Genomic DNA, 11,322 nt, shown 5'->3' with positions numbered 1-11,322 from the left:
AAATACAATCCAAATCCTAAGTCTTAGTTGTCTTATCCATAGAATCGGTCCTAATGCTTGGTGTCGTTCTGCAAGTTAAAAGGTTAAACCATATTGAGTCTCCCTTCCTAACATTTAAATCAATGAGCACCCATATGTAATTGTCATCCCTTGCTAAGAATCCACGGCCTCAATACTCTCTCTCACCAATAAAAAGAACATATTATTTAATTCAAGTATTTGCTAAATGGAAACAGTCATATTCTGAAAATCATTCCTCCATAGTCGCACAACCCCCAAAGTGAACCTAAGGCATCAATACCACTGGCAAAACATAAAATTAATGGCCTCAAGGCTTATGATCACATTGGGTCACGACTATCATAGTCCTCTCGAGTCACTCACTCCTTGAAGTATTCCTAAGTACGGACTAAAAGATTTTCCATGAATGCAACCTGACAAACCATCAAAATACCCAAATCGGCATGACATAAGGCTACCATTGGGGTAAAGCAATACACACTAAGAGAGAAGCCGCACTAATGATTCCAGCCTTGCAAAAATAAAAATTCGATCTCCCCAATTAACTACCTTGCCAACATTAAGCAAAATGGCGCATGACAAATGAACACCCAAGGGTTAAAATCTGAAGTGTCAACCAACGAAAGTTATGGTCCAGTTAGCCTAAGTCTGAGAGTCGCTTGGTCAAGTGTTATAGGCTTGCGTCACATCATTATTTTGAGTCTAGGCCACTTCCTTGTATTCATACACGGGTTATAATCAGAAAGATTAATGAAAGTTCGAGTCTAAATCACAACTCCCAATTAAATCCCAGAAACTGGAATCTGAAAAGAAGCAAAAAATTATTTTCGATGCGATTCTTTCGTTAAATTTCAATAAGGTAAAAAAAAACATTTTTGAATCTACGCTATTTGCACTTTTAAGAAACGACTAATTGCGCTTGCAAAGTAAGACAATTTAAAGGTCCACCCTAGGCCAACAAAAATTAAAGGTCCACCCTAGGCCTACTAAAATTAAAGGTCCACTATAGGCCTACCAAACGAGGCTCATTCAGTCTCGCCTCGTGACTCAAAGACCACAACCATCTACCTTTTAGCCTAAATGAAAAGGGGGGGAAATCCCGAGCGAAAAAGAAAAAAGAGAAAGAGAAAAGGGAGAGCGAAAAGAGCAAGCCATGAAATACTTAGCCCGTACCTCCCAATGTGCGAAATTTACACAAGTAAAGCAAAGGAAAAGAATTGAGTCAACCAATCCAAATCATGCCACAAAAACTACATAAAGTTCTACGATGTCTACCTCTTCCAATCCTTATGTTCTTAGACGCCTTCGCTCTAGGGGCCCCTGTTCAGCTCATTTAACCCATCCATGTTCTCATTGCCATAACCCAAGAAACCATTACCTTAACTCTTGTTTTTGAACTTGTTATCAACCTCAAACCACGCACGGCCATTGACACGTGCGTCATGCCCATCATTTCCAAAATCCAAACCTGCTCTTACACCACCATTAGCATAATGACCATATAACTTGTGTGGATACATCCTGTTGATATACCCTTGAGCCGTCCCCATGCTACTCATTGACCTTGGTTGATTTAAACTCATGACACTAGCTTGAGGCTGCAAATTGTGAGTCCTAGAAGATGTAATCCTTATGCTTGACCAATACCTATACGACTCAACTTATCCTATCTCATTCAACCCATCTTTCAAGCCGTCTTGAGTCACAAATAAAAAAGAGACAAATGAAAAGTACATTCTACGCTCAACGTAAAAAATAAAAAAAAATGTAAAAAAGCAAACCTTGCAAAGCGCCTTTAAAAGTTAGTCTAAAAAGAAAAAGAAGCATTTAGCGCACCAAAAAAAAGATCCGCCCAGAAATAATTTTCAGCGCCCACAGCTGGGCGCCGAAATCTTTAGCGCCCCAGCCTGGGCGCTGAATCTCTCTGCTTGCCAAATTTTGTCCAGAAGTGCTCGTCATTTTATCCGCACATGCACGGAAAAATAACGAACACTTGGAGGGGTACAACACGTATTCAGGTATACGTACCAAAAAAAATACATGAAAAGAAAATACATGTACTTAAAAAATAAACCAAAATTTTGGCTTACGGCAAAGCAGAAGATTAAAATAATAATGAACTTCACTTATCTCATCCTATTTCAAACATTACAGTTCCACCTCAGAACGTACTTGTTTAAAATCAGCATTCTAAGAAACCATTTTCTAGGCTAAGAACTACGTAAGACCTGATTCCAAATTAAATCTATTTAAAGCGGATACGTAGGCAATCCATGATTCGGTCCAACCAATTTGCAAAAATATTAAAGCCTATAGAAAAACAAGAATAAGAAATAGAGTCCCTTATTGAAATTTAATTACTTGCAATCCAAGTCGAAAGAAAAATTTAAGTTAAAGCAAGAATCCAAGCCATCAAGATGCCAAAATAAGCACACATCGAAAAATAATAAGGGCACGTACCCTCGCCAGAAGGAGCACTCACACTCCTAGGCACTTAGCCAAGACTCAAAAAGATTGCTTTGCCTTAATTGAATGGGGGCTAGCGCAAGCGTCCATGACCTCTAAAGTACTCGACTTGACCCTCCCTAAAGCGAACTAGCTCACTTAAAGACCTTCTTTCACCACTAGACACAGTCATGATCGCCAACAAGTAGTAAGGGCAGTAAGCTTGCAATAAAGAGGATTGTTCTACGGCATTGCCCCATCGTTCCTTCGAACTCGGGCACCCGTTCATGGTAATTCAAAAGCTTGCGAATCCCCTTTGAAAAAAAAAACAGACATTGTCAATAGGACTTGGCACTTAACCAAGGCTCACCCTACTCAGACATATGACACGGGCATCTAAAATCGAAATCTAAAAACATCCTTAACGGGAAGACATAACGGCAACTGGGGGCTAAAAATTGAAATGAAAGAGCTAGGGAATTGAAAGAACTAAGCATACCTTGACCTTTTGTACAGACATACACCAAGTAAATCTAAGTCAATTTGAAAACGGTTTATATTCCCGCAATTCTAGAAAAGATGGCCCTAAAAGCCCAAAGCATATGCCAAACGGGCACAAGTAATATCTTGACGCCTGCACCCTGGCTTCCAGCAAATCCTTAAACAGCATTCCAAAAATCGTAACAGTATTTTGATTCACTCATGTGATCCTGTACAAACCCTTCTATAAATCAACTTGCTTAGGACACCTCCCAAATAATTTTCAAAGACTTCTTCGAACATAATAGAGAGTCGTTGGTTTAATTTAAGTATGCGTTTATCCCCATGTCGCAAGTGAGTCAAAAAGATTTCTAAATATGATTATGGGTAAAGAAAGGCACCTAACTTTTGGTCAAGGCACACTTCCACATGTTACTACCTTGACGATGGCGATGTCGCATAATACGACATTTACAAGAGAAGTAGCAAATTACTACTCGAACGTACCTCGCACTAAACGAGTCTGGTTCAAAATATTCATGATCCATGTCACCATTAATGCATAAAAACATATACAAGGCATTATAGCATCAAGCCAATCCCGTAGCTACAATCGGAGGCTTGAGAAAAACACTCTAAAAATGCTCGAAATGACGATCTTATCGCAAATTCTCGACGCTAATGTCATACATACATCATAGGGACACAATCCTAAGCTTTGATCGTGTAAAACGAACCTTAGAATGGCTACAACCCCTCCCAAATTCTAAGCACTACTTAGAATATATAAAGTCACCCCACTAACAAGGGTAACTGAAAATCGCGAGTCACCAAAACTCCGATCAAACTACTGCACATAACGCTCGCCCTACAAGCGCCTGTTACACAGTCTACCTGGTTCCAAAGCAAAAGCGAAAGAAACACTAGTAGAAAAAATCACATTTGCAGCGCGCGTAAAACAGGCTTTTTGCAGCGCTTTCGCGCGCTGCAATTGTGATGGATGCAAATACCATAATATTTTTTGCAGCGATCGTACACGCTGCAAATAATAGGTTAATTGCAGCGCGGATTACATGTATAGCTTGAAAATAGTGTATTAGTTGCAGCTCAGATTGACCCGTCTAAGTTGCAAATAAAAAGTAGTTGCAGCGCCTTTTTGAGTAATACGCGCTGCAATTAGATATCATTTTGCAGCTTAGTGCTATCACACGCGCTGCAAATAATGTTTTTTGTTTTTTTTTTAAAATAAATATAATAGCTCCGTTCAGATGCAGATTTATATATTATCCTTGGACACTCTTGTTATTTTGACAAAAAATTATAATAAAAACATTATTAATAGGTTGCAAAAAATTTGCCATAGGTTCCCTTGTAATTTGCGAAACCCGGACAAAACGGGAATTTATAGACCTGTATAAAAGACATAACATACATATATGTTCCAACAACCACATATATGTTCCAACAACCACATATATGTTTCAACAACCACATATATGCTCCAAGTAGCATCCAACGTCATATCCAACACATAACAAAAACATAAAACACAACATTACTAGATCACAACAAACTCATTCGCCGGCATCCATCAAATAGTTGTCCTTAAAATACTTTGCCCATTGTTCTCGAGTTTCTTCTAACTCCTCATCAGAATATGGCATTTCTCTTTGTACATAACCCTTCAAAAAAGAAAAACTTGGTATTAATTACTCGAAAACTAATTTAAGAGAAAATTGAATCTTATACCTAATTAAATAAGTTCACGTACCTCAGACAAATTATCCTTGTATTCATTGTATACTGTGACAACATCATGCATGTATTTCATCACATAATAACCACTATCCACTGCATCAACTTGTTGAGCACACTATTTACACAAATGAAGCACGTATATATGTGTCAAATTAAAGCAAATATTTTCAAATTAAGAGATTCAAGGAGTATAAACTTTAATTAGTACCTTCATCTGTATGAATCGTAACTTTTGTGACTTAATCTTCCTTTTGTCATTTTCAAGATTAGTCAAATAAATTCTATATGCCCCACATAAACAATAATTATAACACTTTAATTCTCTATCAAAAATCTAATCATATTACTTTCAATAAAGAAATTAAATATAGCATGTGTTTTATTGATATATATATAATATAATGAGTTGCAAATGGGTTTGTACATTCAACTTACATTTGTATACAATTGAACCCTTCTAACTTCCGTGTCCCGGGAGGGGGAGGAGTGGCCGAATCAAACACGTATGCTAGGCCAAGGACAAGATCAAGGACGATAAGAACCCAATGATTCCTATTATAAAGTACCCAATTATATGATTAGTTGCATGAAACCAAGAGTTCTAATAATATTAAAAAATAAATAACATATATAAAAGTTAGCAAGTTATATAAGATACCCTTCATGGTAGGGGGCCAACTAGAATTTTGACTGCACATCCTTTTTCCTTTCATTTAAGAAAGCATCTTTTATATAGTCAATAACGCTTAAACGATTCTTCTTCATTGTGGCACAAGAAATTGCATCGGGACACAAAAAGTTAATATGAGACAACTTTAAGGGGCATATGTATTCATGATACAAGTACCTACATGTGCAAACATAGGGACATTAACCATAAGATCAAAGGATAACAAAGATTTTATAAATCTCCATGTAGGTAGAATCAAATGAGATAGCATAGGCAGAATAACATACATCATATAAACTTGAAGTACTTTAATACTGGCGAAATCCTTCGTGAGAAACTCAGAGATATCACGAGATTTGACAGAAGTCAGTGTGTCCTTTTTGTACAAGAAAATTGAAGCAGGAAGTGATAATGCTGATGAAAATTTAGGCATGTTGGACATCATGTAAGATAGTAGTTCACACTCCACCCTAAGGACATCAACTTTAATACCACTGGGGTTATCACTTTTTGATGTATCTTTGTTTTTTGATCCAGATCCCTTTTTAAGGACACAACTACCTTTGGTGCTCCTTTTCACACTTCCTTTACCATGGTGCGGTTTAGCCTTCTTCTTTGGCGGCGGCGTCACCATTTCCTTTAAAACAATAAAACTCTATGAAAAAAGAAAAGAGAAAATTGCACTAATGCTTTCAACAATATAACTAGGAACATTGAAAATCAGTAACTTAAACGGTTTAGTGACATTTCTTAGTTTCTAAGACCTTTTCGCTCCCATTTTAAAACTAATAACATGTTTTATATGCTTTATTTAAACTTTCTAAGATTCATTCCAATATGGTTATGCACATTTTAGTCTTGTTGGGTCGTTATGGAAATATTTAGGCTAAAATGAGACCTTTTCGCTCCCATTCTTGAACTAATGAACTTAATGATTCATTTTAATCTAATTACAAGTTTTATATGCATTGTTTAAACTTTCTAAGACTCATTCCAATCTTGTTATGCACGTTTAAGGCTCGTTGGGACTTTACAGAACATATTTAGGCCAAATTGAGGCATTTTCACTCCCAACTTTGCACTAATGAACCTAAGGACTCATTTTAAACTAATGACATGTTTTTTATGTTTTGTTTAAACTTTCTAAGACTCATTCCAATAAAGTTATGCACGTTTTAGGCTTGTTGGGTCGTTATAGGACATATTTAGGCCAAATTGAGGCATTTTCGCTCCCAACTTTCCACTAATGAACCTAAGGACTCATTTTAAACTAATGACATGTTTTATATGCTTTGTTTAAACTTTCTAAGACTCATTCCAATCAAGTTATGCACGTTTTAGGCTCGTTGGGTCGTTAAAGGACATATTTAGGCAAATTGAGGCTTTTTCGCTCACAACTTTGCCCTAAAGAACCTAAGGACTCATTTTAAACTAATGAAAAGTTTTATGTGCATTGTTTAAACTTTCTAAGACTCATTCCAATCTTGTTATGCACGTTTAAGGCTCGTTGGGTTGTTATAGAACATATTTAGGCTAAAATGAGACATTTTCGCTCCCATTTTGGAACTAATGAACCTAAGGACTCATTTTAAACTAATGACATGTTTTATATGCTTTGTTTAAACTTTCTAAGACTCATTCCAATCTAGTTATGCACGTTATAGGCTTTTTGGGTCGTTATGGACATATTTAGGCTAAAATTAGACATTTTCGCTCCCATTTTTGAACTAATGAACCTAAGGACTTATTTAGAACTAATTACATGTTTTATATGCTTAATTTAAACTTTCTAAGACTCGTTCCAATCTAGTTATGCACGTTATAGGCTTTTTGGGTCGTTATGGACATATTTAGGCTAAAATGAGACATTTTCGCTCCCATTTTTGAACTAATGAACCTAAGGACTCATTTAGAACTAATTACATGTTTTATATGCTTAGTTTAAACTTTCTAAGACTCATTCCAATCAAGTAATGCACGTTTTAGGCTTGTTGGGGCGTTATGGACATATTTAGGCTAAAATGAGACATTTTCGCTCCCATTTTTGAACTAATGAACCTAATGATTCATTTTAATCTAATTACAAGTTTTATATGCTTTTTTTAAACTTTCTAAGACTCATTCCAATCTAGTTATGCACGTTATAGGCTTTTTGGGTCGTTATGGACATATTTAGGCTAAAATTAGACATTTTCGCTCCCATTTTTGAACTAATGAACCTAAGGACTTATTTAGAACTAATTACATGTTTTATATGCTTAATTTAAACTTTCTAAGACTCATTCCAATCTAGTTATGCACGTTATAGGCTTTTTGGGTCGTTATGGACATATTTAGGCTAAAATGAGACATTTTCGCTCCCATTTTTGAACTAATGAACATAAGGACTCATTTAGAACTAATTACATGTTTTATATGCTTAGTTTAAACTTTCTAAGACTCATTCCAATCAAGTTATGCACGTTTTAGGCTTGTTGGGTCGTTATGGACATATTTAAGCTAAAATGAGACATTGTCGCTCCCATTTTTGAACTAATGAACCTAATTATTCATTTTAATCTAATTACAAGTTTTATATGCTTTGTTTAAACTTTCTAAGACTCATTCCAATCTAGTTATGCACGTTATAGGCTTTTTGGGTCCTTATGGACATATTTAGGCTAAAATGAGACATTTTCGCTCCCATTTTTGAACTAATGAACCTAAGGACTCATTTAGAACTAATTACATGTTTTATATGCTTAGTTTAAACTTTCTAAGACTCATTCCAATCAAGTTATGCACGTTTTAGGCTTGTTGGGTCGTTATGGACATATTTAAGCTAAAATGAGACATTGTCGCTCCCATTTTTGAACTAATGAACCTAATGATTCATTTTAATCTAATTACAAGTTTTATTTGCTTTGTTTAAACTTTCTAAGACGAATTCCAATCTAGTTATGCACGTTATAGGCTTTTTGGGTCGTTATGGACATATTTAGGCTAAAATGAGACATTTTCGCTCCCATTTTTGAACTAATGAACCTAAGGACTCATTTAAAACTAATTACATGTTTTATATGCTTAGTTTAAACTTTCTAAGACTCATTCCAATCTAGTTATGCACGTTATAGGCTTTTTGGGTCGTTATGGACATATTTAAGCTAAAATGAGACATTGTCGCTCCCATTTTTGAACTAATGATCCTAATTATTCATTTTAATCTAATTACAAGTTTTATATGCTTTGTTTAAACTTTCTAAGACTCATTCCAATCTAGTTATGCACGTTATAGGCTTTTTGGGTCCTTATGGACATATTTAGGCTAAAATGAGACATTTTCGCTCCCATTTTTGAACTAATGAACCTAAGGACTCATTTAGAACTAATTACATGTTTTATATGCTTAGTTTAAACTTTCTAAGACTCATTCCAATCAAGTTATGCACGTTTTAGGCTTGTTGGTTCGTTATGGACATATTTAAGCTAAAATGAGACATTGTCGCTCCCATTTTTGAACTAATGAACCTAATGATTCATTTTAAACTAATTACATGTTTTATATGAACTTAACTCGGCAAATAAATAACACAAACAACTAATAAGAAATAATTTGTAAACCTAGAAAAGCTATTAAAAAATTATCTCGAAACTCACATTTAAGAAAATTATATTAAATTAAAAGGGAAGAGGAGAATGACAGTCGGCAGATTATGCTCACCTAGTAGAAGAACTCACGCCTTGATAGTTCAAATGGATGATTTGGTTCAAGAAACTAGCAATACCAGCAAGGGGTCCTGAAAATGAAAACATACAAAATTGAATAAATTTATAATAATATTACTTCAAACAAGTCAAACAATAAATTTTATGATTATACACATAAAATTAACAAAAAATCTAGGGTGTTCCTGCAATAATCAGAAGCGTATTACGGTCATCTTTTACAAGGAGAGATCAGGAACAAAAATAGCAATAATTTAATATTCCGAGCAACAGCAATAATTCAATATCTTGAATTCATGAACTATCTGCTTCAAATGTTGTTTTAAGTCCATTTCATATAGTCAACATGATCAGAAGCAGAAGCAAAAACAAAAAGTTATTGAAGTATTAATCACACACTAACATCACATCAGCTTATTACACCAAGCTACCTCTTTCAAAAATCGTCCTTTATTTTGGTTGCTTATACTGATTAACAAAATCTCAAGTCTGAAATTTCTTGAATAAACCATTCAGACTTTAAAAAATGTAAAAATTGGACAACAGTTTATAGAGTAATGCTAAAAAAACAGCAAATGAGAAACATGAAACATATTGGAATCATCAAATATATTTATTAACCTAGTCACTAATCAAATCAAAATCATTATTAGCACAAATAAATGCTGATATTAACCTAGTCACTAATCATCTAAGCAGTTACTAAAAATCATTTCAATTATTTTGAACTAAAGTTTAGGCTTCACTCTAGAAATCTGTATTTATTTCTTTGAAACTGAAATTTGTGTTTTAACAGCATTGTAGTTGTGTATAAGAAAACAGGTAAAGATAGAGATTTGGGAAAAAACATGTATGCGGGTGGAAATGTTGGCTATGGAAATGCTGGTGGCGGAAAGAACACAGGAAACACAGTTGCAGTCCAAGAACTGAAACCACATCCAGTTATGGAGACCCTCTGTTAGCTCAATCCCCCAGACAACTTAGATAACTTAGCCTACTGCCAGAAACATAGATTGCAAACCACAATATTGGTTTAATCCAACCTTTGATGTTTGCTGTATTCTGTTTCAAAATTTTAAATATTCTTGTACAGCTAGTCATTTTGATTCTCAGGAATGAAAAAAGAAAGTGAACTAGACCAGCATATGCATCATATTGTACATTTACTTGAACAGAGACTGCCTAAATCTTTATTGCTTCAAAACCTTTCCAAGTACTCATTGGATATGTGTCAAGTACTCATTGGATATGTGTCTGTGGAATCAATACTTAAACATAACCAGACTAGGGACAAAAGAATAGCATAGGCACACAAATGCTAAAGAACCACACAAAAGCTAAATAACCAGAACCAACAAGTTCAACTTAAAGCTAAAGAACCAAAACATACTCAATCTATGGAACCAGACTCGATCAAGTGCAACAGATCGAAAATTCCATGGATACCCACTTCTAAATTAACTAGTACTGCATAGAATTTTTTTTTTCAGGGTCCTTGTTCCTGTGTATCTTTATATAATTCCATACAAACTTAATTTGAGTAAAAAAAAAAAAACAAAACTTAATATAATTAAGAACATGAAACACAAAAAATAGCCCAAATTAAATTTAGAAAGGGGAAATTTGAGTAAACAAACCTAAGCAAGTTCAAATGCTTCAATTTCGAATCAATGTTGAATAAACAAGATTGAACTTTCAATTTGAACCGCAAATCCCTCCTTCTATCTCCACTTATCTGCGGCGAATTCAAGGGCCAGAGATGAAGAGTAAACAAACCGCAACAATAAACAAGCAGGTGTTTCCGGCGGCGGATGTTGAGAAGGAACAAGAAACCGCAACCGGTGGCCGGTGAACGGTGGCCGGCGAATTCAAGGGCCAGAGAGGAAGAGGAAATGGCGGCGAGTGAGCTTTGCGAAGGAACTCCTCAAAATGAAGAAGGAGACTACCGGCGGTGATACCTTGGTGGTGGCCGGAAAAATAACAAACCAAATATGAAAAGGGAACCGGCGGTGTGATTCGCGAAGGACCGAGGAGAAAATTTCGATTGAGGTTGGTTTGTTTACTGGAAGTGTATGTAGATCTGGGGGAGATCGATCGAAGAGGATAGCAACTACCAGCTGAGAATTGAAGGGATGGAAATTAGAATGACCTAGGTAGCTGGTTGCAGCGATGTAATTTGGGACCAAGTTGCAATTAGGAACGAACGAATTCTTGCAGCAAATGAATTATGGGACGCGCTGCAA

The 11,322-nt window shown here is 35.4% G+C and overlaps 1 long non-coding RNA gene across 3 annotated transcripts; it reads right to left on the bottom strand.

Moving 5' to 3' along the window:
• Nucleotides 1–4,263: 4,263 nt before the first annotated feature.
• LOC110786212 (uncharacterized) lies at nt 4,264–11,322 on the bottom strand. 3 transcript variants are annotated; one of them, XR_008919613.1, is made up of 8 exons: nt 10,717–11,322; nt 9,075–9,150; nt 5,662–6,011; nt 5,363–5,551; nt 5,140–5,256; nt 4,913–4,985; nt 4,718–4,819; nt 4,270–4,628 (listed from the first exon to the last, which is right to left on the bottom strand). It is a non-coding gene; the product is annotated as an uncharacterized lncRNA (long non-coding RNA). The 3 variants fall into 3 exon arrangements; XR_008919611.1 differs by lacking the exon at nt 4,913–4,985 and having other exon boundaries at nt 4,264–4,628; XR_008919612.1 differs by lacking the exons at nt 4,913–4,985; nt 5,662–6,011 and having other exon boundaries at nt 4,278–4,628; nt 10,717–11,318.

Source organism: Spinacia oleracea, chromosome 4 (genome assembly GCF_020520425.1).
Source record: "Spinacia oleracea cultivar Varoflay chromosome 4, BTI_SOV_V1, whole genome shotgun sequence".
Lineage (NCBI taxonomy): Eukaryota > Viridiplantae > Streptophyta > Magnoliopsida > Caryophyllales > Amaranthaceae > Spinacia > Spinacia oleracea.
Note: the sequence above shows the minus strand (reverse complement) of the source record. Positions and strands in the feature narration are given on the sequence as shown.